The sequence below is a fragment of the Corvus cornix genome, chromosome 2 (assembly GCF_000738735.6).
Source record: "Corvus cornix cornix isolate S_Up_H32 chromosome 2, ASM73873v5, whole genome shotgun sequence".
NCBI lineage: Eukaryota > Metazoa > Chordata > Aves > Passeriformes > Corvidae > Corvus > Corvus cornix.
In genome coordinates, this window is record NC_046333.1 from 58,785,785 (window position 1) to 58,812,939 (window position 27,155).

The window sequence follows — 27,155 nt, forward strand, 5'->3', positions numbered from 1 at the left end:
ACCTGATCTTTGCAACTACCAAAAAGACAAATCTTTACCAAATGTGGTGGTTAACAAGTAACAAGCTTGTGTCAGGTAGCTCCTTTCAGTTACACTTCATGTCTTTCGTTCCCTCATCTTAACCCATTCATGTCAGAGATATCTTGAGCTCTCAGCAAAATGCATCATGTGTTTGAAGCAAAATTACAAAATGAATGAAAAACACTTTTTTTGCGCTAACCTTGTTGTTTTGCTGTGGGTTGAAGAAAAGGGAGGTGAGAGATAAGGAAAGAACTGTTCTAGTGCCTTTTGTTTCAGATCATAAAATAAGAAGATGGGTTAGGGAATGGTTGGAGGATTTAAACACTGAGAGGCAAGTACAGAAAGGATTTTCTCCTATAAACCTGCATGAAATGCCTTTCAAATATTTTGGTTTGTTTTAGCTTGGAAAAAACACTTGATTTGTAGTTGAGCTTATCCCGTATTAACAGGCATGCTGACATTAACTTGGGGAAGAAAGACTGAGAATCCTCCTCTGTCTCAGGCAAGTTATTAAGATTCACAGTAAACCTTTGCAGGAAAAGAAAACAACTGTGAACAGCAGAGCTGAGTTTGCCAAAGGACTCTGGGCTGTGCCAGTGCCCTGGGGGCAGCACGTTCAGGGTGGACGTGCCTGTCTGTCACTAATGAGAATCCTGAGGGACTCCCGGGGAGCAAATTTAGGACCAGGAGATGGAAAGAAAAAACCTGTTTATTTAGGGAGGCTATGCCACTAAAGCAATCAGCCCTCACTCTCCAGCTCCAGGGTTCTCTACAGAGCTGCCTAAACCTATTTTCAGTGATGCCCCGCAGCTTTCCAATGCTCCCAGTCCACCGGGGCTCTAACTGCAGCAGCTGCTCATAAACATGTGAAACCAACAGGAAAGGACAAGTAACTTCCAAGGACTTAACACTGAATTTCTAAAGGTTGGAGCCTGCTTTGATTTTCTCCACGAAAAGTTGGAGAGATACCCCTTTTCTAAGAACGTTTTGGTCAAATGCTCCTGGCAGAACTGAAGGGTAACACAGAGTTGTGATCAGCCTGGGCAGAGTCAGAGTAATTTAAACTTTAGTGGTCTTACATAGGTAATCTAGTCTTGATGACAGTCTGGGTTTTGTAAAAAGTTTTCTTTCAGTTTAGAGATAAATTCTTTAATATTTTCCTGTAAATAGCCAATCTCCTGCTACCTTTTCTAGAGCTAAGATTTTATCCTTCACAGCATTCTTATTAAATTTCAATAGATAGTTAAATTAACAGGCATTTTTTGACAAAGCAAATATTTCTGCCTATTACTGAGACATTTATGTACATGAAACTTAATATGTCATACTTTTCCTCTTGCATTAAAAAAAGCCCCCCTTCCTATGATCACAGATGTGCACTTTCTCTAGTGCTTATCCGATAAGCTGGGACAATTTCCACACTCGTTTTACAGACAGTCAGCTGAGGAAACTTGGTCAAAGAGAAGGTATGCAATGCAGGAGATGCATAAAATCCCTCCAGAGCTAGGTTGCCACTCAGGTTGTCCTTCCTTTCCATCATCACATAAATTTAAATTGGACACACAGCTACTCCCTAACATGTATATGCATGCACTCTCTACCCATACCCAAGCAGTAGGAAACACTGAGTAGGAAACTCATATGATTAGGAAAGGAGGCAGTCACACTGAGCTCCACCAACCTCTCCACTCTAGATGCCAGAGGGCTGGATATGCAGGCCACAAGCTGGAGCACACTTGCACAGCTATAGAGACCTAGCACTGGCACCGTAGAGATGCCAGGCTGTTACTGTCAACTACTAATTTGCAAGTCACAGATGGGCTGCATTTGAAAGAAGTATATTAAGTATCAAAGGCGCAACTTCCATGACTATCCAGTAGCCTAAAGGAGGGGAAGGGTAATCAGATTAATTTTCTTCATAGCTTTATGTGGAAAAGCTTTGGACTATTTATGAGAACCCTCAGAATTATTTGGACATTATATTGCTCTTACCCTGTTTGCAATTAGAAATTAAAATGTTTGATTAATACACAAAGTGAATGTTGATCCACATAGAAACAGGAGAAATGGGTTGGAAGTGTCTCCCTTAGTTATAAAGTTCATCTTGCTGCTGTCTCAGTCAGTCATATAATGAAATTCTTTTCATAAAATTATCTCATTTCATTGTAGAATGACTTAAAGGTTTTTTCTGTTCCCAGTCTTTCTGCAGGAAGGCAATTCAAGAACATAATTTTTCTTATGGCAGGAGACTGCACTGGTGCCCAGCCTAAGTTTGTCCTCAGCACAGTATTCTTCATAGACTAATAATAGGTCTGTTGACTTAAGCAGCTCTTTTCCCCCGATTTCTTCCTTCCATATTGCATCCATAGAGGGTGGTCATCCCAGTCTGCATGTTGAGACACTTTTCAAATCACGTTTCAGGTCTGAGGCTTTTACTCCCTAGCTGTCTCCCCAGTAGCCTCTCCATATCTGCTATGTGTCCAGTCACTGCGCCTGCACAGAAGTCACTGCCACCTGCCATAGCATTCTGGGTGATGTCTTGCCAGGGCCTGTATGGACATTGATGACTCTGATTCTCCTGAATACATTTTAAGCCATTCATCCTCTTTTTCCACACATCCCTCACCGAGACACTTCTGTGGAAGCTGTGATCATCTGCAATGCTCACATTTTTCCAAACAATCCCTCAATTTTTAAAATTTAACTTCTAGAAAAAATGAAAATGTGTGTTTGTAAGTCCATGATTTTGCCATTTCTATCATTAATTTCATGACAGTTCTCAAGCTCTGCTGTTCATCATGACCCGCCCTGCCCTGATAATTCTTTTCAATTCCACATCATCGGAAAATGTCATCAAAATACCCTTGGTTTTCATATCAGGGTCATTAAGAAAATATTAAGCAAAATATGTGCTGCAGATGATCCTTAGAGATGCCTCAAGTATCATACTTCTTCCTTCAAGATTAACTTTTGCCATTTGGTTCATTTGATCCCATTTGGTTTATTTTCTACATTCCTTTAAGTACTGTGGAAAGTAACATTGTTATCTACAACTGCTTCTGTGTTTACTGAAGATCAGATAGATTAGGCTGCCTGCGTGTCTTTTGCATGGAAAAACAAATTGTCAAGGGAAGATACAGAGTTATTCTGACAGTATTGTCTTCTAGGGTATCAGGAAAAAAATTGGAATCTTATGCTGAGTTTTATCCTATCTTCTTCCTACAGGACTGGAAACAGCACTGTGGTGCCTTTCCACAGCTGCGTGAGAGCCCTTCCACCATGGCCCACCACTCTTCCAGCAACTGCACCACCTATGTAACACCAACCAGTGCTGCATGGAGGGGGGACACAAAGCCCCTTAATTTTCTTTCCCGGCCTAATGAATCTTCATTTGTTTACCTCTGAGTCTTTGACACCACCATTTTCATACTTGTTCTCAAAACCCCCAGACATCATGTCCTGGGATGACCACGAACTATAGTGTAGTTGCTGGCATTACATCTCTCCCATCCTCCTTTTAAGAAGAGATACCGTATTTGCTGGTCTCCAGTTCTCTAATATAACCCTTGATTTTATGAGCTTCCAAAAAGCCTTTTTCTACAATTTATTTTTTTGAAATGGTGGAAAGGCTTTTAGTATATCACTATAGAAAACTGAGGACTTGTACTCATCAGTCTTTAGGCTATACCCAGTCTATCTTTAATCATTATTTCCACTCTGAATACATAACAGCTAATTCTTCTATTTTTTTGTTGTATGAATCCCTATTTTTTTTATTTTCCCCCTGTTTTCTTTGGGAGGTCTAACTCAAGGTCGTAGATGGTCAGAACTGTACAGTGTTGCTTTAAGTCATTGAAGAATTGATGACACTAATTGGGGAAAGCATGAGCTGGGCTCCTGATTGCCTGGCTCAAGCAAGGGTTGACAACAGAAGGATGTCTGGAAAGACATGGAGGTCTCACACCTGAGAAGAGGCACAGAAGAGCACCCACAGCTCTGTACTCCCCCTTCACCCTGAAAACCAAGCCTTGATGTAAAATTGGTCCATTAAGGAATAAGGATATACGCAAAGACTCTTTGGCAAAGGTCAGACAGCCTCCACTGCTGCATATAGCATGCCATTTTTCCATCCCATTGGGAAGGGACAAAAATGTATAGTAAAATAATGCCTTTTCCTGGTCTTAATTTTTAAGAGGCAGACATGGTTAAGGGAGAAAGGGTTTTTATCTTGGTATTTAATAAGGATCCTTATGGTGCACCACTTTGCCCAGGTGGAATGCGCTGAAATGCACACCCACGACAGATCGCGTATACAATTTATAGACCTTGCAAATTAGCATATCTAACAAAGATTCCCCAATGAGAGGCTTGAATGAATAGCATGACACCCCCCATCCCAAGGAATTCCCCCCTGGACGAGCCTGTCCTTGTTTACAGGATGCGTTCTAGAGAGGACCTTGGTTTCGCAGGACAGTGTAGGCCTTTCTAGGCTCCAACTGCAAGGCCTTTAGGATGTTTGGTCTCTTGGTTTAACAGAATATTAGGACTATGCTAAATTATTGGGCTTAAGGAATTACAAGTATGCATGCTAAGAGCACTGAGGATAAATAAAAGCTATATAAAAGGTATATATAAAAGGTATATAAAAGACAAAAAATCATCATGGCATCAATAAAAGGGTGGCTTCAGGGCAGAAAGGGTCACAGGGGGAAAACACCTCTGCCTGCTCAGGATCAGTTGGTAGACTGTGTCTCTCCTCCTCTCCTGAAAGGATGCCTTTAGGTGAGCTTTGCACCTCCAACTTTGTTGGACCAGAGCTGGGAATATTCATTTCATGTATATGTGCGTGTGTGTGTGTGTGTGTGTGTGTGTGTAGACACACACATACAGCACTACAGATGTCTGTTGCCATGCTTTCTGTAGTAACATGCATTAACACTCTGCAATTGTTTCCTTTATCACCAGCAATCCTGAACCTTCTTTCCTGTTGCTTCAATGAACTGTACTGTTCATGAACCTAGATCATGCAAGTCCTTATTGAACACAACCAGACCTGAATTGGTAAACTGCATTATTTGTGAACCTGTACTTGTGAAAGTTCTTATTGAACTTAACTAGGCATACCGTGCTGACTTAACTTCAATCAGAAGTTAAACCCAGTCATACCCAGCCCCTCTGATCTCTGAAGACCAGCTGCAACCAACGGTGGTTTACTTTCTGCTAAATTTCTATACCTTTAATGCAACACTCATTTTTTGGAGAGTCTTGTTCTATTTCAATACTTTCCAACACCTTAGTTTTCTGTGTTGATCACTTCTTCCTTTCCTTATAGCCATATTTCTTAGCCCTACTATTTCCCTTCAAGTCTGCAGCTGATCTTTCCAAGGTTTTTACCTCTAGGCTGGTAGTATACATGTTTTGAACATTTCTGCCTGTGAGATACAGAGGAATCTGAACCCTGTCTTACATGCCAGTTCTGATGCTTTCAGGTATTCTTACATCTTTAGCTAGTTCCCTCAGTTAAAATTTTGAAATTGAGAATTTTAAATCCAGAAGTTTTTCATTATCAATACTTCTAAACTGGGGTGCTGGACTTGAGATATCCCACTAAATGATGTTGGTTTGGGAGGTGATACTAATTAGCTGCAAACCCCATGGAAGAGAGGAAAAGCAAGGGTAATGCAGCTCCCTGACTCAGGTCTGCTGCTGTCTACACCTGAATTCCCCATTTCCCTCACACAAGGAGAGGCACCAAAGTGGTAAAGCAACACACATTTTGTGTTTATTAATGGTTTTCTTAGCTTACCATGTAGGAACAAATGCAAATAACATTATGAATTTTTAGGAAATGAGGCATTTAGAGGACAAGCAATTTTCTTCAGGAAAGGGATTTGGTTTACCATGATGTTAGACATATCTCAGATCTTCGGAGACAAAAGCCCTGACTGAACCAGCTTGACCACCATGCCTTGCACTTCAGATGAACGCACCCCCAAAAGCAACAGGTTCAAGCTAATGGTAGACATGGATCACAAGCTGAGTGTCAAGCATGATCAAGCTCCAGTAAAAGTGATGTATGAGGTAAGAACAGATGAACGAAGATTGTCTAAACCAGACAACGAGAAAATTAATGATAACAGTCCTTAGCACAACTGTAGTGAGGATGGGAGAAATCTATGCAGGAATAAATAGGAAAAGGAATAATGGACTTGAATTGCTGCAAGAAAGTTTTAAAACATGTTAAAATATATCTTTCATATGTGTATACTAAAAAATGGATAAGAATTGATCGGCAAAGAAATCTGCAACACGTCCGCTATTGGAGTTCTCTAAAAACAGATTAAATAGATTAAAATAGCTTTTCTCAGGAGAGTTGTGGTTATCATTGATTTTACCTTGAGGATGATAAACAGACTACATGAGCCCCAGGGAAGCTTCCAGACCTATGACACTGTGGCAAAGACTGGGAAATCTAGGAAAGGTCTGGCCTTTCGTACACTTGCTCATTCACTGTTTCTTTAGATACAGACTCTTCACCAAGAAATTATATAAGTGAAATAAATTCAACTTTAGCAAATGTAATGGTTGAGGTCTTGATATCTTTTGCTTGATGAAAAAATACAGCTTGGTGAAAGCCAAAACAAAGTTGCAGGAGCAACTCCTTTTTGTACATAGTGCCATAAATAGTTCTTTTTCACTCTGTGTGGTACCAGCTAGAGATCATTTTGTTTCCTAAAGGCTACAGGACCTATATCTTTGTCTTGGCAGGTTACCATTTTGATATTGCTCCTTGCTTGCCCTCCCTCTGTATTACTCAGATAAAAGACAAGACTTTTTTTCTGATGAATTTCCCATCAATGCCTCTATTCTTCCTCTTTCAATTCATTTTCCTAGTAATTTTAGCTGGCCTTTCTAAAATGGCCTTCATTACTATTCATCTAGGTCTTCTACAGTATCTAATTACATATGGCTATCATACACACAAGTTTGTATGAAAGCCTTTTATATTTAAACTCTATAACCCAGCTCTATAATTAGAGCCATCAGATGGTTTTTCATCTCTGCCATTAATTTTACCAATACCAGTTCACCAACCTGCAGCAGTCACTGTGGCTGTTCCCTTTCTGGGCTGCAGGCCATGGTGGGATGGGGCTGGAGAGGTGTCTTGGGTTTTGAGACAAAACTCTGGAATGAGTGTTCCTCCCCTTTCCCTCCGTCAATGAGACAAATGGGTCACAAGGAGTGAAAGTGGGAAAAAGAAACCGAACTGTTTATTAACACATGAACAAAACAGGGTAGAACAGGATAAAAAAACGCCCACAAAATACAACAAATTCCCGGAGAGGGAACAGACACGTGGGCTCGGACCAGCCAGGGGCACCCCGCAGACCCCCCAGACCAGTGAGGAGGGAAGGGAGGCAGTGAGGCAAGGGGAAGGAAAGGGAAAAAAAAACCAAGAAAAAAACCCAACAGAACCTTTTCCTAGCTAGCTGGAACATAGAGGAATCCCAGGAAAGCAGCACAGCGCTCCCGGCGCGTTCCCTCCCCGAGCCCTCCCGAGCCCCTTGGGCTGAGCCGTGGCTCCGCCCCCTCGGGCCCGTGGCTCCGCCCCCTCGGGCCCGTGGCCCCGCCCCCTCGGGCCCGTGGCCCCGCCCCCGGGTCCATCTTAAAGGCACAGAGTCCTTGGGCCTTGAGCGGCCGGTTAAGGAATAAAGAGGCTTCATAACGTCACCCTGGGACAAGAGGTCCTGCCTGTGTCATCCTGCTCATCCCATCCAAAAAGGACAAGGAAATTGCAGCCTGACCTCCCCACAGCAAAAAAAAGGTGGCTCATAATAGATACATTTTCTTCACAGGTCTCCCCATGATGAGGTATATTTGTGCCCTGTTCCCATTCAGAGCCTTTGCACTTTAATGTCTTACAAAAACATTGCCATTTCTACATTTAGACTTAGGGATTTGATGAGATAGATGGTGTTTTGGGGATAGTAAAATATTTTAATCCAAGGCCATTTTCTATAAAAGAGTGGAAAAGTACTTTTTGAGGAAAAGGTTCATAATTTTCCTCTTTTTTTTTTTTTTTTAAAGACAAACATTTGAGTATACATTAAATTAGTTTTTCTTTTCAGCTGTGAACAAGATGAAAAAATGAGTCATGGATACCCGGATAATCTGAGGAGAGCACAAACCATCATTGAGGACAAGCAGGGGAACAAGAATGGAAAGAAACTTAGAAAATTTAAGCTTGTTATAAGACATCAATTTAATACACAGAAAATAATGTTTAAGGTAGGGAAACATTAAAAATCTTACAGAATATGGATGCTAAAAGAGTAAGTAATCGATAGTTCAGCATGGGGAAGATTAAGATGACATTGGCTTAATTTGCAGCAAAGAATTAGGTTTGACTTTAGGAAAACCTTGCTAATTCTAACAATAGAAAAGTACTGTTAGAGGCTACTCAGAGAGATGGCAGAATTCCCAGTGGAAAGTTTCAAGAACATATTTCCAGAATGGATTCGGTATGTTTGGTTCTGCCTCATTACAGAAAGATAACCTGACCCAGCCTTGTATTGCTCTGAGCTCCCTTCCCTATACTGTTTCAAGGAGACAAAAGGGAACTTGAGAGAAACTTTCTCAAACTTTAGTTTCAGGTCAAATTGAAATTTTTCTTGTATTTCTGATTAAAACTAAAAGTCTTGGAGAGTTTTTATGAAAAACAGATCAGACTTTTTCCCCAAAGGTGTTAATGGTGATTATCTTTCAAAACCTCTGATACTTTAATTTATTTCCGAAAGGAGAAAAAAACCCCACCTCTTTATATTTGAGCATGAGAGACTTTTTACCTGAGCTGTAAGTGGAGGTGAACTTCTCTTTCTGGGTTTGGCTGCCATGTGAGCCTGGGAATGCACCACACATTCTGACTGATCAGCGAGACAAAGTGCTTTTCTCTTAGTCCTAAGACTTATACTGCAGGAAGAAAGTCTAGCAAATTGGATGTAGATAGCAACATCTCTTCCAACCTGGCATCACTTTAGCCAGTTCAGAAGAGACTAAGCCCATCTCCATAAGGAAAAAGGCAATTAGCTGGCTACCTAAAATGAACAGAGAGCTACCTCCTTCACAGCTGGAGGCACACTCTGCCACTGTCTTGGAGATGGTGTTGGGTACCACAGAGGGAGAGGTGAGAAAAATAATACCAAATTAGATCAATTCATGATTTCTTCTGCTCCCTGCAGAATAATTCCCAGGAACTATAAGCAGCTGCCCCTGGGTGCAGGTTTCCAGATGCTGTGTGTGTTGCGTCTTGCCACTCGGCAAGTGTATTCTTCCTCCCAGTGTCTGCTGACAGGTCTGGCCCTGTGACCATCTGGCTTGCAAAGTAATGAGACCAAATGAAATGGAGCTTGAAGAATTAACATTCTTTCCTTAATCTATTAATAACCGCACAGTGTTGATTTTGGTGACAGCTAGATACTTTATTGTGAAGCAGACTGGTTAATTAGAAGCATCGTAGTGAAGGTTATATTGGATATGTGTATCCCTTCAGAGACACACATTTTTAATAAGGAGAGGTTGGTTTTGCTCATAGACTTAAACAGTCACAGAAAATGCTATTTGTGAAAAAGACAATAAAATCTAAAAAAAGGACAATTTTCTCCAGCTCTCTGTTACTGGATTTTTACTATTCAGAAGATCTGTCTATTTTTAATATGGCTGCCAGCTAAAAGCTATCAGTACACAAAAGGAGGATCAGAGACATGCAGATCTCTGCACCAGTACCAAGCCACCTCATTTTCAGAGTCCTGAGGGCCGTCTTCCTAGCCTGAATAAGCACACAGACAGGCACCTTTCTTAATAAGGAAAAGCATTCCCATTTACATAACTTAACTCTGGTCACGAGCATCTCATTGGTTCTTTTATCTGCTCCTGCCACTGGCAGACACAAAACACAGCTGACCCATAGGCATTCTTAATTGTATTTAGAGAAGGTTCATATGGTTTCAAAACAGTTCAGATTAAGTCTATAGGACCTCTGGATAAATTGGAAGAAATAGAGATTTGGCTTGATTTAATTAAATTTATTTTAAGCTGATCTAAAGCCACACTGGTACAATTTTGAATTTAACCATCACCTTCTGGTAACTTGTTATTCTGGGAGTAGCTTGTTCACATGGCAAGGCTTTCAGATTGAGGAGCTGGCTGTTAAAAATACCTCTATTTTTCTGGCACAGTTATTAACTGGTACAAGTCAATGCTTTTAAAACTGGTGTTTGTTATTTGAAATATCAGCCTTTAAGTAAATATCTTTTCATTACCACTTCCCAAGTGAGTAAGGTACTGAGAATGAAGGCACAACTGAGTAGTTCCAGTGTTCCCTGTGGACCCCTGGCACTGCCACCTCTGATATTTTCACACCTTCTCCATCCTCGAAGACTGCACAACAGTGTCAGCTGCCCAGGTTAACTTATTACCTGTGTAAAGTGACAGGTTTTTTGCTCTTAATCCTTAAACTTATGCTACTGTAATAACAAAAAGCCTCGTTAATAATTACTGTTCTTCACCACGAGAGACATGCAGGCACTCGGACTGCTCCTTTCCTTTTCTCCTCCATCTCTCCACTGTAATGCTTTGTCCCCTCCAGCTCCACCTCTGTAAAGACTTTGCTCTGATTTCTGCTCCCGTTGATGCTCATCATCTCAATCATTGCTTTCTCTCCACCTCACTTCTTCCCTCTCTTCCCAGCAGCTGTTTTTTCACCTTTCAACTCTGGCACAGAATGGGTCCAGCAGTACTAATCAGAGGATTATATTTGCATAGTCCTCACTGGCTGCTCAGATCAGGTCCAAGCATCTCTGGTGGCTCTGCACCAGGTGGGCCAGTGGGTCCCAAAGAGGCAGCTGGGGCCAAGACTGTCAGAGGCTGCTTCTTCCCAGTGGTCCTTTCACTCTTGTACTGGCATGGGCTGCATCACCCTGGGAGGGACCAGCTGTCCCCTGGCCACCTGCCAGGCACTGCTGCTGGCACTGCCATGCTGATATAGTGTCCTCTTGCTCAGCAAGAACTCAGCACTGGCCCTGTCAAATGGCAGTCTGCATTTGAGTAGGGGAAACTTACATTTCGATTACTGAACCCCATCAGAGAAAAACTTTGGGATTTTTGTGACATTTATCACACAAGCATCTGTTCTTTTCTCAAATGGTTGTTTCCATTGTTAAGTTCAGGTTCAGTATTCCTAAATACTGCTTGGTTTAGGAATGTAACAGAGTGCTCTTCAGATTTTCAACTGTAGATCTGATAAATTGTGGAAAATGGCTGTAGTTTTCCTTGTGCTTCTTCTTCTGCTCTCACAGGGCCAGTGGCAGCTGAGTTTATGGTCTCATGGCCCCAGGGCTCCCTGCTGATATTAGGAGTCCCTTTTCCTCTGGAACAGAAAACCAAATATATTTGTGATATAATCATGATATCAACAGGTAGGGAAAGGCAATGACAGCATGACCACAATGACAGAAAAATGTGCATTTCTCTTTCCTATCCTCTGAGTATCCCCATTTAAACCTCCACATCTCTCCAACTTCAGGAGAAATGTGGGGCCAGCACTACCAACTGGATGGATCTGAAGTTAGGATCCTTTAAGAATTTTTAGATATCTAAATAAAATACTGGCCTGATATCCAGGAAGGTTCAAACCTGCTTTATTTTACCTCTGCAGCCCTAGAAATTACATATCCCATATAGATGTCCAAAAATGAATTTAGTGGTTTAATTTGTGTTTAAATACATTGTCCCAGGAATATCTCACTTTGATTAAGAAAATTCTATTATTGCAATGTCTAAATAGCAGCAACGAATGAAACCCCAGAGCATTTTATTCCAAGTGGAGGAGGTGTTCAAGGATATACCAGACGAGTACACTATCTGGGTGAGAAAAGCAGATTTCAATAGAGCACATGTGGAAATGGACATCAGAGTTGTTGGGCAGAAAAAAACTGGAGACAAAAGACTTGAAGTTTTTCATGTATTTTCTTACTGCTCAGGAGACTTTACAGCTCCATCTGAAGAAGGATACTTCTTGTCCATAGGTGGAATTGAATTTCTATATTTGAAGACCACACTTTGGTTTTGAACCTGAGGAAATGGAATCGGAGAACCTAGCAAGTTCTGGTGAAGAGAAAAGTGGGGAAGAGCAACCAGTTTACAACTCTACCAAGGATTTTTTTGTGTACTATGGTCTCCAGGAGATATAGAGTTGCCAGAAAAGGGCTGTGGGAGGAATCATCCACTTCCAACCTCTTTTTTTTTTTTCTCAGAACTATATTTAAAATACTATAAAACTGTCATTTGTTTTGGATAGTTTTGCCTGATCCTGTTTCTGGCTGTGATTTACTGCTGATATCTTGGTAGATGATTTTCCTTGTGATTTAGAGTAGTATTAAAACTAAGCAAAGCCCATCACAAGGATCTCAGTGTAGTTCCAGAGGACTCACTCACAGCTTTTCAGCAGCTGTACTGTTTGTGTAATTTTGTGTAAGAAATACCTAATCCTGCAAGTGATACTCAAGGGAATAATACCACCGACAACAAGCATCTAAGTTTAGCACCAGATTTGAAAGCTGGCACACAGTCAATAATACAGTCCAAAACTGCTGCCCAGCACTTCTACAACAACAGTCACAGCTGAAGACTATTGCACACCCACCAGACATTCTACAATAACACGCCTGGGAGGTGTTCCCGCAATAGTCTTGATAGTCAGTGAAAAAGCAGAGTGGAAAAAAACCCCCAGCTTCCAGATATAAAATATTTTGAGACTCCATTCAAGCTATTATAGCTGTGCTAAATCTGGCCTTGAAAATTTTAGACATGCTACTGATGGGCATGAAAAAACGTTGTGTCACATACTAAATTGAGTATTGTTGATGCATTCACAAATGGCCATGCAAAATTAGATAATTTAATGACCAAAAAAAAAAAAAGTTAGTGAACACTGCTAAAGAATTACATGCAGTACCATCTGTTGGCTTTTTTCTTCTTCCCTTGAATCTTTGCACGTCCATTGAAGGTTACTGTTACCATCTAAGTTGCATAAACTCAGTGTGAGTAAACAGAAATGATTTATTTTGTGAATTTCCAAGTTCAAAACTTGTGAACTGCAGCATTTAGCCTTGTCACTGATTAAACTGTTTTATAAAGAATTTCATTAATCTTACTTCATTGTGTAAGTTATTAATTTTAGAGGATTTTTTGCTATGTGTTTTCATAGTTCAGTAAAAAATGATCAAGTTAAAGTGGAGATGGATATGGAGCAGAAGGTCTGTGCCTTTAGGGACTGGCACCAGTTATTAGACACATATCTTAAAGAATCTGAAATTCCTCCTGGCAGGTGTATCATAAACAAGAAGCTGTAACTTATGGTCTGATGGTGCTGAGCTACTTGGCCATTATAATTAAACTTACATTAAAAGAACCCTCCTGCTGTTCCCCTCTCCTTCTGGAAAGGCTAGCAGTTTTCTTCAAACAATTATGACAGTATTTCTAACACCTCTGCATTAGTTTTCAGGATATAAAAAGCCACATGCTCCTTTACACGGCCAGACTGCAAATCTAGCAGAGGGGAAAGGAAGCACAGGAACTGGGAGCAGCATTCCCCATCAGAAATGGGAATTGCTGGGAAGAACTAGGCAATAGCTAGAGTGATCTCTTCTTCCAGTTCTATTTTAAGATAAAGTGACATAGATACACAGCTCTCTAGCTGAAAGAAAAAAGAAAATCCAAACAAGAAAATTATGTCAGTAAGAAGCAATTGCTTTCCTGGGTTGGCCAACAGCTGTATATTTAACTCATGACGTGGGGGATGGCAAAGACAAAGGTGAAGCTTCCCAGGTAGTGTGACCACTTTGGTCTCTTCCTCCAGACAACCCCAGTCTTCAGTTTCAGGCTCTCTCCCAGGCTAGTTTCCCCCTGGAGTTCAGTCTCCCACACACCTCCTGACTCTATTCAGGATCTGGTTCATACCTTATCAGTAAATTGCTCCCTCTCCCATTCAGTTCCATTGCTATTCCTTCACATCTTCCCTTCATCTCTGTTTTCTGCTACCTGCAGGATCCAGTATACTCACACATACCAGAGTTTGCATATCATGAGATTGTAAGGGCATTTAAAAACTAAATTTGAACCTCAAGTGGTCCTATACCAAATGAATTTTCAAGTTTTAATTTGGGCAGAAGTTTGACACACATGAACAGAGCTTTCTGGCTCCCTCATGCTCCCACTTGGGGCACTAGAAGTTTTCAGGCCCTCAAATGCATTGACTTGTGTGAGAGCACCAGCTTTTCTGCAAACAGTTTTTGGCTGAGTTCTACAAAAAAAAATTTATTCTCCAAATAGAAATTCATAGACACAGCACTTGCAGCTTTGCAAAGTTATAAGCAACCAAAAGACAGGCTAAAATGGGAATCAATACCAAATCTTATCTACAGCCAATGCTGGGATCTTGTTTGCAATAAGAACACGTGCCTGAATAGTATCTATATAGCATCCTGTCCACCTGCTGCCTCAAGAGATATTCAGACTATGTCATAAAATGCCAGCAATTCCAATTCTTCTCCAGCCAAGCCTTCCAACTGTAGATTTCCAAAGTGCACAGAAATATTTATAACTAGCATTCATACTGTTAATTGAAATATTAGTGGGAGATACCGGCTGCTTCATGTATCAAAATACTGACATTTATTATTGCTGGTTGGCAGAGACTTCAGGGATCTTTCAAATTGTTGTACAAATTTGAGTGTTAATGAAAGCATACTAGTGGAGTTGAGAGAGACCCAAACATGAGCTCTAACCCTTTGCTCTACTCCTGCCTTTGTAAGAGCTTTACTCTGCAGAGCCAAAGCCTGGGCTGGGTTCCCTGGAAAGCAAAGGACTAGCATCATAATTTGACTTTTTCCAATTTCTTTTTCTCAGCTGTGCAGGAAGAGCACACCAGATATTTGAAAAGGCTTATGCTATCCCTATGGCTTGGTGTGCAGTTATATTAGCAAGAAGAATGAGAGAAATGGAAAAAGAAAGTCTTGGGCAGCCTTGAAAGATGTTGCTTTAAGGAAGCTTGACTCAGTCCCTTCAGGGAGAAGATGTGTTTTATCCCACGCATTGCCAGTTTGAAGTTGCATGCCATTTTCTTAATTGCATATTCAAATTATTAAGAAGCACTGCTGCTAGCATTATGATCACAAGTGAAATTAATATAGGCTCTCACTGATTTTGGAACGAATTGGAAAATTATTACATGTGTAACATTACATGTATATTAAATAAGAACATAATGACCATTTAGACATTTTACACAATATAGGAACAGCAGGTGCAATTTCCTTATTCTCTTTATGCAGCCTGATAACTCTTATAATCCTCCTTCTTGGAAAGACTGACTATATAATTGTTATCAATCTTGTGGTAGCAATCTTGCCTAACTAGGAGGATACATTACAATTTAGACCTCCCTATCCTAGGCGTTGTACAAACAGAAAGAAAAAGTGGATCCATGACAAACAGAAATTACAATCTTAGTCTAAGGCTAAAGTCAGTAGGTGGCAAGGTAAAGAAAAAGTATAGTTTTGTTATAGTGTATTTTAGAAGCTGAATTGCCTGTTGCCATGACTTACCATGCTACAATTTCAGGATTGATTTTACCTGAGCAGTTTGTTAACTTTTCATTGTATCAATCCAGACATTTATGCTGTGTACTCATGATAGTGGTACCCAAGAGAGTTGGAGGCTCATGACAGCTTTAGTAGCCAGCCTTTGGATAAATACATGGAAGAGCACTACACAATGAAAACGCAGAGATTTCATTCTCAACATCCTATTAGTGTAACTCTTAAATGGTGATAGACTCTCACTCAAGTGTGACATTAGAGGGACTATAAGACACTCATGGCTCAGAATCCCTTAGAAAGAGGTGGAGGATTACTGGCTAATCCTCCTTTAATGGTTACTTAACAAAAATCCAGTAGATTATATAAAAGAACCTAGTTATTTTGTGTCTTTGACTGAAATATCTGTTTTGCTGTATTAGAACAAGGCACACACTGGACACAGCATCTCTGGTCCTGCCTTTCCTCCGGCTTTGCTGCATTAGATCTTTGTGCTTTGTTTCTGGCATTACTTCCAATGAAATAACATAAGTGAGAAAGCAGAGGTCCCAAAGCTCCAAAGCTGGAGTGAGCTGTGCTGGTGGTGGGACTTCCCCCTTGGGCTCCTCTCCAGGGATCCATGTAGGTGGGCTCTGTTGCACACCAGCTGAGTGCTAGAGCTGACTGGAATGTTTCAGCCACACAGTTTTGCCTGAAAACTTGTATTTGTCAAAAAAAGCACTCAGAGAGAAAGCATAGTTTCACTGAAAAAGATCTTTCATGTTTTAGATAGAATTTTTAACTGCAAAGGAAGTTTTCCCCCCAGAACTGGACATCCAAGGCATAGAAACCATGATTCCCTTCCCTGCTCTACCTGAAGTACCCAGAGTATTCCAGCCTTCATTTCCCACTCTCTTGTTTAGCACCCTCAATGCTAGTAATTGATAGGCTGGGTCCATTTACTGTTCTTCAGTGTTTGGAGTGTTTCTTATTTTGTCCTGCAATGAAAGCTTGTCTCTTTTGCAGCCAGAATATCTATCTGCTGACGAGCCTTACTGTGACTGTCAAAACTGTACCAGCAGCTTTTATCTTCACAGCACATAGGAAGGCCTTAGGAAAAAATACTGGACTTTTAAGGTGGAGAGGGCACAGAATCTTGCTAGTTATGTCTGTCCAAAGCCACTGAGGAGGTCTGTAATTGAAGTAGTTTTTCCTATTTTCTCTAGCTATGAGGCCATTGTAAGCCACAAAATTTACACAGAGATGTACAAGGATCTCCAGTAACTCTAGATCCATTTATTTCAAATGAACTTAAGAACTCAATAGCCCTGGCTCAAGCACTTTGACTGGACAACCCATTGCTGAGTGTAAATGACTTGAAATCAAGAGCTACTTTATCTCCACTTGCAGACTTCTGCAACTAGTTCCTGAAATCATGAAGGCAAAATTATTGTTCTTTCTGAGAACACAGAAGCTTTGGTTGTCTTGTTGCTTTATTCCCTCTCATCTTTTCTAGTTGCCCTTAAGTTAATTACAGTTAATTAAAAATGTGATTTGAAGATCAGAAGTAAAATTCAGTAATCTTTTAATTGCTGTTGAAACATTTGCATAGGCGTTTCCACTTTCTCTTAAGCTGGTTTAATTTTTAATAAAATCTTGTCTGGAGAGTGAGGTTAGCAGACACTTTGTTAGCAAAACAGCAGCTTAACAGCTGGGGAAGGCAGACCATATAGCCTGTTGCTATAGAGTCTGGCTGTTTTGCTATTCAAATATCATGCCTTTATATTATGCCTTTTAGGAATATTTCTAAGACAAGCTTGCATCATATTGGATTAAATCAAATCCTGACAGTTTTCTCTGACTATATGTAACCCCGTATTATTAATTAACTATAAGGTATGAGAGCTCTGACAGTTTCTGAAATGGAAGAGAGCAAGTTCCTTAGGGCTAGAGGCTAAGAATTTCAATCTGCAAAAACATACACATCAGTGTAGTGCTGTGCTTTTGTACTTTTTGTTTCATTTTGCAATATCAAATACTGCATCCCAGTTGTATAATCCAATTCATGTTACTGGACCAAATAACTCTACAGACATAGGACACTGCTTAAGTTTAAATGCAGCATGTAGAGGATATGAACATACAAAATGGCAACAAAACACAGAGCACAGAACAAGAAAATAACAGATACGGAAAAAATAAGACTAGGAAGAATCTTGACATATGATCCCCTTCTTCTCCCTCACTGCAAGATCAGCTCTGCCTTTGCTGTTTGCAGCAACTGGGATCAGAGCTCTGCAGCTCCAGAGATGCTCTGGCTGCATCCCCTGCATCCTGCTGTCTTATTGGGTCATTGTCATTATGGAATTTAACCTGCTGTCTCACCTGGGATTCTTTGTCCACACGTTAAACTCATTGCTCTTTTCTTCTTTGGACGATAATTTACTACTGTGTGATACTTCACTTGCTGCAGGAAGAAACTGTCAGAAATCAAAGATTTTAGGCTCATAACATATCAGTCCAGACACATGATGCCCTCCCTATAGCTCTAAAGTGTGATTACATATTCTGCCGCAGGTTAGCCAAGGATGTTGCTTTTACTATGTTTGCAATGGCTCTTGTAGCAGCGTCACTGTTGGTAGACGGTGCCAGTGCTGTGTTTTGCAATCATGGGTAACTATTTTCAAACACATCACTCCAACATTGATAATGCATCACCAATTAGTCTGAACAGAAGCTCACACTCCCAGCTGCACTGATTCAGTACTGTAACACTGTGCATTTCAGAGCCATGGCTTCGCTGTTGCCTTTGTTGTGTTCTTTTTCATCCAGGCATTCTCCATAGACCAGTTGTTACAGTTAAATTTTTGCTCAGATTGTGGCAATTCCAACCACTAACAAAAAATCCTTTAAAAACAATCCACAGGGCTTGTACGTCTTGTGAGAATATGTGGGTCTTGAAAGACCAAAGGAAATCTTTACCTTAGGAAAAGATAAGATTTATTTAAAGAGCATTAACATTATAAATCTTGAACATGTTTTAAAAGACTACACTCACTGAACTCTTAATCACATTTGAACATGTAATGATGATGCCAATATTTTGTAAGTTATTATAAAAATAAATTTCTTCAGAGATCTACAGAGTAACCATTGACAACCAAAGTTTCATCCTGTTGAGTTCATTGCATCAGTTTGGGAAGAAAATTTTTCCAGGCAAACATGTCTCAAATGCACTCACTAATTAATCTGCTAATATTAAAGGCAAACAGTTGCAAATCCTGCAGGATAATTTTACCCCTTGTGCATTCTCTCTATAGTAGATCCATTACTCTGATGCAATTAAGATCCCTGCATTTTTGCAATGATTCACTAACAGTAATTTGTAATGCAGCAATTGTATGATGCCCCAATGAACTGTACATATAGTAAAGATACTGCTAGGTTTCAGAATTTTTATTCCAAGATTAATGAAAGAGAGAGGCTGTGGCAGACAGAGCCACTATACTGAAATCATGTGTTATTATTTTCATCTTTAAAAATACAGTCTGTTTAAGGTACATATGATTTGTGGGAGGAGCACCTTCAGAGTTTGTATATGTGACACTTCATACACCAGAATATGGCCAGTAGTCTTTTAAACATGCTTCTGTCAAAGACAGGAACTCCCACACGCTCCTATTACATCCCAGGTTTGAAAGTAATTTATAAATGTTTAGACAATGTAGAACAGGCAAGAAATTCATTAAGCCATTCCTCAATAGCTAGACAGAGATAGGAGTTTCCATCTGGTACAGCCCAGTGGTTCCCACTGCGGTGAACTGATAGTGCATATGGTTTCTTTTGGCAATTAGTTCACTTTTTAGAACTTTTCCTTCCAAGCATGGGGGAAAAAAACCAAAACAGGACCAAAGAAATAGGAAGGTCTCCCTGCTTCACCTATGTATTTATTATACCACTGACTCTGTGAGAGTCCTGTATATTAATTCCACACTAAGAAGCTATTGTTAATGTATCTTTCCTGCTGGTCTTTACTAAGTTGAATGATTGATGCATCTGTGTCAGTATACTCTTCTTGTAACTACATATTCACAGGCAGAATTAGAATTATGTATTTTGTAGTTGAATTTTGAATAAGTAAATTCCATGTAACTAGCTGAGAACAGTGATAAGAAATTTCTCACTTCCATACTGATGGGGCATGAGACAGCCAATACCTGGTTTTTGTTACAGTTCCTCTCTCAGAGTGTGATGTTACTTGTTTTCATCACTGGCCTTCTCTGCCATCCCAGTACTCTGCAGGGTATTTATGCATGTATCAGTGCTTTATAAAGTACCAGAGCTTGAACATGATTTAAAAGAATGTTGAAAACTTACTTTATTTAAAACTAAGTTAAATAATATTATTTAAAATAACTTAAAAGCCTAAAAATGGATTTACCTAGAGTTAAAATAACAGATAAAGGTTCCATGCCCAGCAACATTACTCACAAAAATTTTATTAATCTTTATGTCTTTCTTATACACTTTGCTCCATTGGTAGTTGCTATGATTACCTGTAAATGCCATTAATTTCATTACTTTATCAAAGTACACAAACCAAATGAACATCAACATACACTGAACTTTTTAGATTAAATTTTGTTTGAAGCTTACATTCCCCCTGCATTTCTAAGCAGTTATACGCTATAGAATTAAAGACAAGATAGATTTTTCTTTTGATGATATTCTGAACCAAAGCTTTAGAGAGCATTGTGTGTTACAGGAGACATGAAAAAGATGTGACAGTTGGCAACACTGGTTGTGTTTCGTTACCATCACATCCGAATGCAGGGAAGCTGCTCCCAGCACTGCTAACATTTACTCCTCTGGAAATCGCCCAGACCACCATCCTTCTCCAGGCTGCAAAGAAGGGAGAAGGTATCTGGAAGCAGTGATGAAAGCTGGCTGTTAAAAAGCGTGCTCTGAGCAGAGATTTGTTTTGAGTCAGGTGGCAAAATATCTGTCTGCGAGCAAGACAGGCTTGTGAGGCGTCTGTGGGCAGAGCTCGCTCAGGTGCTGGCAGGTTGCAGATTCTCCACCAGCTGGTCTGAAGGCTCTCCCGAGCCCGTGGAGGAGACAAGCTCCTCCTCTCCAACCAGCAGTTTTCAGTTTTACAGGGAATGAATAGCAAGAGTGCACCTACTGCTTATCAGCACAGAATAGCTGAAACCTCTTCTTCTCCTGGCTCACATAGAGCAAGTCTCTCCAAGACTCTCACACTTCTCCAGAGTGTATGGCTCAGATCCTCCCGCTAATCTGGTTTTACAGTATTGTGGTGTAATGTCACACTTGTCTGGCAGTTTGTCTGGCCCTCTAAGCCCCTCAGGATGCTGTTGTACAAGACAACCATAACACATTTCCACTTCAGACCTGTGGTCTGGCTTGAAAATGCAAACATCTCCTTTACCACACACCTCAATGCACAATGATATACAGCAGAGGTACTCCCTAGCAACGAAGTTCAAGGAAAAATCTTCTTATTTGGAGTTTAGAATACGAAAACACAGAGAACAAAAAACCATGCACAGGCTGTGAAATAAGTGTTCATTATAAAATTAAATATAATTGAACTTTTTAAACTTCTGTGTGTTTATAGCTGTTTCACCAGAAGAAGGCAATTTTGGAGAGGTAGCTGGAGGCTGTACCACTGGGGATTTACTCCTGTAGTAGTGATGACTGGACCATGTATGGGTCTATTTCAGGGACTACACAGTGATTTAGCAGAGCTTTAGGTTCCCTAGGGAGTAATCAGTGGTGAGGGTGCGTGTGAATGTGATTATGGGGACCTCAACATACCATATGTTCTACAGGCTCAAAATATGGGAAAATGATTTCCTAACTGGTAACACGTAACTGAAACAGCTGCTGTTTTAGAAGGAGCAAATCCATCACCTAGGATTCCCAAGAGGAGTTAAATCATCACTTGATACATCAAAGTGTTGGATTAACTTTTCCCGGTGAGGCAGAGTTTAACTGCTGCTGTATTTGAGCCAGATATTTGATAGTCTTTGTAAATTGAACAAAGCCCCTGCATGCCAAAATTAAATGGTGATTCTATCTAAAGAAAACAGGGGGGTTTCCAACCATCTCGAAGGAGGCTTTGTGAAAAGCGGAAAACTTTCAAGAGGAAATATACTTGAAATATCTTGAAAGATAATTGTTTGGATATGTGGGACATGCAAACTAGTTGTCCAGGTTAAAAGAAAGCTTTCTTGAAATAAGAGTACAAAACTGTCGCTGTTGACTGAGGAAACCACTACTATTTTTAAAATACCAAAATACCTATAGAAGATGACCTCTGCCTTAGTTTTGCTTAAGGCATGCAAGACCCATGCTAGTCAAAACCCCAACAATCTCTTTGAAGCATTCCTCAGATACTATGTCTGTCTTTCACAGAATTCAGACTTCTGCGGTGGACAGTGGATGTCTTCAGACTATGGTCACACCCTGTGAAACCCAGATAAGCAAGTAACAAGGAACCAGTTTTCAGAACACCTTTTTTTCCATTCACTTTCTAGGAAACCTTGATCACATCCAAATTGAAGACTAGTCCAAAGTGATCCATACACCTTCATAAGAAATTAAAATACCTAAAGCTGAATTTAAGAGCAGCTTATAATACATCACAACAGCTTTATTGCTTAAGACAAAAAGTAACTCAAGACTTCTTTTGCACACTCAGTCGAGAGGACGTAATTTTGGAGCTCCAGATTCTTTAATATTCCTGAAAAAGTCTTCTTTGCCAAAGAAGAAGCTTTCCATTCAAGTGACCTTTTCACTTCCAGGCCACATTCCAAAAACAACAACAAAAAAGGAAAACAACCCACAAATTAAACAAAACCTAGGCAAATTTCTGGTCTAGATGTTCGTCATTTTATTGGGAACTTTGCTATAGGTTTATATGAAAGCTGTTTCTATATGATAGTGGTGGAAAATCATTTAAAACCACAGAATACAAAATCAATGGGTAACTTTAAAGAAGGGGACTCTAGGCATCAAGAGATGAAAGATATTCTTCTCTTAGGACAGTTATCTTGTTTTCTCAGTTTTGGATGGCTAGATGCCAAGCAAGCCTGAAACTGTCACAAGAAGGAGAGAACTAGATGATGATGAACAACTCTCTCAGCTGCCACCACTCTGGATTTAAGAAAGCTTTAGAGAATCCAGGGGGTATTAGACAGACCATAAAGGAGACAAACTGGAAGAAGGGAAATCAGAGTTGAGGGACTCTGAGATTCACTATAATAGACACAAATACGTATTATATAATATACCTATAGATATCAAAAGCAAATTTCATGGGCCAGAATTGATGCACTGGAAGGAAGGAAAAAGATTTGACATTTTGTCTTACAGTGACTGAGAGGGAAAGAGGGAACAGGGAGTCCATACAGCCCAGAGTATTGATAGATCAAGTGCTAGGGAGATTAATTGGAGGAGCAGAAAGCCACAGAGGCAAAATCTTTCTGGAATTAAAGAAGTAGGCTAATTTTTGGTCCCGAAAAAGAAAGAGGTTCAAGGGGATGCAAATAGCAGCTCTGACACTGGCTCAGACATAGGTTTCTGGAAGCAAGAGAGGAAAAACCTACGCACGAGAATGAAGATAGCAAAACAGAGATGAGATCTCAGAGCAAATTAATTTTAAGGATTTCAAGAAGCTCAGAGACGAAGTGGAAAAGGGATACAAAATGATCATTGGAAAAAGGTTGCTTTGTATTTACTTGGAGCAGTGGTGCTAAAAGCTGAACTGACAGGCTGGAGGTAAGGAACTGAAGAGAAGGAAGTGATTTTATGGCTTACAGGAACAAGTAGCCAGAGGGGAAAATAAGTCTTAATTGATGCAAGGTCTCCTAGTTTATTCAGAAAAAAAATACAATATTTTTCCTGTTAATTACTAGGGACAATTCTTGAAATGCAACAGCTTGTTTTAAAGAGCATATGGTAGGGGGTGCTAGGCAAATGCAGCAGACAATGTGTTACCAAAAGAAGAAAATCTCTTTTACATAAGGAGACATATGTAATCCAAATTTATCCACACCATACCATCCAAAAGGGTATTTTAAATCATGCTGTCTATAACACTAATAGTCAGTCTGCAATTACTCAGTAAGGTATGTGCAATCAGTACTTTCAGACATTACTCCAAGGGGCAGCTTGAATCTTAGATATATAGGAAAAAAATAATGGAATGGTAGCTAGGAGTTTGTGTGATAAGCGATGGGCTAACCTGGCTGTGATAAGTGATGTGCCAACCCAGCTTGATCACATGCTGAGGCCAATAAATGGTCCTATTGTCTGGAAGCTACTCAAAACTCTGCAACCACAGGATTTACCTCTTTTACATAAATACAATTTTTCTGCCTTCCTCAAGCACTCTTTGAATATGTGCTAATAACTTAAATTTATTGTTCAGCAGTGCTCTCTTTATGGCATTAGGTTTTTATATCTCTGCAACAACATGGTTCTCTTACTGTCTCATTGCCACCTTTTGTCAGCTGCCTTCCAGTTTTATATTCTCTGGCACAGTGTGAAGAAATTTCTGATCTACCTTCTCTTATATCCACCCAAATACTTTTGTAGATGAGCCACGGAGGGGAAAACTGGCAGCACTCTGCAATTCATCATAAAATTACCTCTGTTTAAAATAAAATTTTGTGTTCCTATGATAGAGTCACAAACAAACCATGTCACAGAATGGATCTTATTAAAAGCAGAAACTAATTATGAATGCCCATCTTTCCAACATCAGTGAGCAGGATAGAGATCTGAAGGAGGATATGGGGGACAGTGGCTGGCATCAGGAATTATGTGGGAAGACAGGGTTCCACAGTGGGATCTGCTCTGGGAACAGACATGCAGACTGCTGGGTTGGGTAAGATACGGTGCCCATATCAGCTCTGGATCAGTCAGGATGGTTGAGGGGTGCCAGGGGGTCTGAGGGATAGGGTGAGTGGGCTAGCACAGCCTGCAGCTCAGGGGGCTCTGTGCTGGCAACAGGTGCTGGCAGTGCCACCTCTGAGGAAAAGGGGTTTCTGTGGCAGCCTCTGTGTTCAAGTGGCCATCTGGGTTCATGCTGTGTGGCCTCCTCAACTCTTTGTGCAGGTTTCCAAGGTGGAGTAGGGATGAAGAGCACAGTCCCAACTTCACACCTTGGTTCTGCTGGGGAACCAAAAACCTGCGAGCAGCTCTCTGTGGCCAGCTGGGAAGCCAGCCCACAGGTTGCATGGCAAAGACAGTGCCATGCACTTTAACCTGAAATGGATTTTGATGAGCATTTTGGGTGTTGTAGAATGAGAAATGATGACTAGTATTTTCTTGTTTAAGATAAGATCAAAACAGAACCCACAGTGACTTCAAACCAACAGTAAATTCTATGTAACCTAAAGAAAATATGAACTTCCCAGTTTTGAGTCTCCTTCAGTCACAGCAGATACTGTGATGCCTCACCAAGAGAGTGAGCATTAATGTTGCCAATTCAGCCATCATGTCCTCCTGATTGCACTGTTTCTGCCAAAGGAGCTAGCAGCAGATGCAGCTGCTTGTAAAGAAGAACAGATTAAAAACATGCAAAGCTTTCATGAAGGTGAAGCACATGTACTAAGTTAGCAGTTCAATATCTATCCACTCTTGACTTAGCTGAGTGGTTCCAACAGCTCTTTATTTCATACAAAGGCTAATTTGTGTAGCAATATCTACTGAGAGAGTAAGGCCAACTTTGGAGATGTCATAACCACAAACAAAAAAATCTTTCACTTCCTGACACATCTTCTTCGTGCATGATCTTGCAGTACAAAGCACTAGTCCTTTGTGAGTGGCAGTTTCCATACCAACCTTGCTCTCTTAAGCACACTTACGAAGAGCTGAGATGAAAAGACTGGAGTTGAACCTGACAGCTACTGCACTCTGTGCTCACTACGATTGTAGGTTTGCAGCCCCCACCTGTGGAGGTGCTCACCAGAGAGCACTGCAGCAGGAGCATCACGCCTCCATGCGTGCCAGGTTAGGTATCTACATTAGTCACAGGGAGACCTAGATATGGAGGAATGGAAATCACTACTGAATGAGGGGACACCTTATAATAGTCAATAGGAAGTGCTAAAAAGGGAAGAGTGTTTCTTCCAGACTTAGACATCTGTTCCTTCTCTGGCCCCAGACTCGAAAAACATATGTGAGATTCACAGACCAACACTCTGTCACTTAAATCATTTCTTTGGGTACAGACGACCAGCTCCCTTTGTTTCTTTAAAAAACATAGTTAGTGGCAACATAATTTTATCAGCTAGTCTGGTGTTCAGATCTGAGTCTTTTCCAGCATGAGGCAGATCAAGCTCTCTTCCCAGCAGACAGATCTGTGTGGCACACTGGGATGAGCCTCCTGCCTGGTACACATTTCCTACTGTTCAAAAACAGTGGGAACAATTTTAGGGTCAGAAGGAGTGACAGTAGGAGAAATCATGATGTTGTAAATCTGAGAAGACAGTATTCAGATAAGACAGAGGGCCTTACTTCAAGCCTTGCCCAAACACATGAGTAAAAACATGCATTAAACAGTATTAAACAGTTGCCATACAGTCACACAGCATCAAATAAATTATATAGTGATCAAGAACTAAACCCCAGCTATGTTCATGAAAAGCAAATGCTATAAACATCTAGTAAACATCTAGTACCTCTACATCCCTCTTTCTGAGCAGAAACTCTCACTGAAGCTTCTTCTATTTTAGTTGCTATTCCCTCTCTTACCTCTGACCATGCCTCACATCAAAGCCATCTTTGCAGTTTTCCCTTTGCAGCCCATTTCTAGCCCCTCTCCAGGTACAGCTCTAGGCTTTCTCTGTCTTTCACCTTACCTTTTGTTCATTTGTAGGTGCTTAAACTCCTTTCCATATCTGCTCCATGTTCTCAGTCATAGTTACTTTGAATTTTAGCTTTTGCATCATGACTCTGGAAAGATGTTTTCTCACTGTCTTGCTGCTAATTAAAGGTAGCTTGCTGAGGGCTCTGATCCACAGTCCCAGGAGATTCCTCACCCTTTCATTTGGCACACAGTTATTTTCCAGGTGATTAGTTATGGTATTTTTAAGTGGTTTACAAAAATGATGTTTGCTAGGTACAGTGCATTAAATTCTCCCATCAAAGTCATACTCTTTATATTTTTAAGAGGAAGTAATTATTAATCATGCTAGTTAAAATATTCATTGTAATTTTGAGTTTGTCTGCCACTTTGAAAATAAACAGCTTGTTTTGCTATTACATATGTTTTAGAACTGCATTACTTAACACCCAGCTGTAAGCCTGAGTAAAAATCACAGAAACAGAAATCTGTAGGCAGATGTTGCATTTCAACATCCGTTCTCACACTCAGCTCAGAAAATCTTGTGTGCAGATTACACTTTCCTTGAGACGATCCAGTTCCTAACCATTGACTTGGCATCAGCAATTACATCAGGGCAGCAAGGC